Raw genomic sequence first — 1,181 nt, 5'->3', positions numbered from 1 at the left:
AGGGGTGCGGGGGGGGGGTGTCTAATGGCGGATAATGCAAAACCAAGGATAGTAGCAAAAGTAAATTTCCAAAACAATTATTAATAGGCTTACTATTTCAACCAACTGAGCGACACTGGCCAGGGCTCAATAGGCTTACTATTTCTAACAACTTCCAGGAACAGATTTGCCTTTAAAAAGCGTTGCTAAACCTGAATGGGATGCCCACATACATTTATTTTGGCAACTGTAGCCTATTCAGCCAGGCAACAAGCCTCTTGAGAAAAGAATGCCACTTATATTCCAGCGAAACATGTGCCTTGGTACAGAGTCTGAGTTCTAAGCAAAGGTAGAACATTTTTACTGTGTGATCACCCTTCAAAAGACAATCAAATCAGAAAACCTTTTCTTTAGCCACAAAGCTTTTAGAAAACAGTGTTCATTTTTGCAATAATATTTAACGTTTCTGCATTTCAAAATTCTAACTTCTGACTCACAGATCTAAAATAGTCATTACACACACAAATGTTCTCCTCGTTCAGTTTAGAATCATGTGTAGGAAACGCTGGTTTCTGTTTCGAGGTTTACGACTCCATACCCATTCATTTTGCACTAATATAACCACTAAATGGAGCTCGAAGACACTGATGATTAGAAGCAGTTAATTGTGTGAGTAATGCATACCTCCTATGTCCAGACACCGAGGGCCAAAGATGTTTCTGTCAGATCTACGGGAAGAGGAAACAATAAACACCTGTCACAAAAGGGGACGCCACTGCCCATTCCCAATCCCATTCATTGGCCAGCACCTCCCACCCCCAGAAGAGGGGCTAAGAACCTAACTTACGAGCCTCCTGGGGAGAATGAAAGGCCAGCTCCGTATTGGAGGAAAGGGCCTGGTTTTTCTAACTAGTTCTCTCTGGGAGAATCAAAGCGAGAGGGAGGCCTTAGGCAAGTCACAAGTCATTTCTTCCTCTCGGGGCCTCGCTCAGTTTCTCTGGAAAACACGGCGATGAGCAAGGAGCTTTACTGCTCCGGGGCTAAGGGCGAGCTCGAGATCCCTGGAGTCGGCATCCGCAGAAACCCGTCGAGCGCCCTGCCGACACCCCACCTGCGACCGGGCTTTCTCCAGGGGCTGGGGCACCGACCTACCCCCGAGCCCCGACACCGGCGCGCCCTCCCCCGGGCAGCGCCTCCCCACC

This window comes from Myotis davidii, unplaced genomic scaffold, assembly GCF_000327345.1.
Source record: "Myotis davidii unplaced genomic scaffold, ASM32734v1 scaffold557, whole genome shotgun sequence".
Classification (NCBI taxonomy): Eukaryota; Metazoa; Chordata; class Mammalia; order Chiroptera; family Vespertilionidae; genus Myotis; species Myotis davidii.
Note: the sequence above shows the minus strand (reverse complement) of the source record.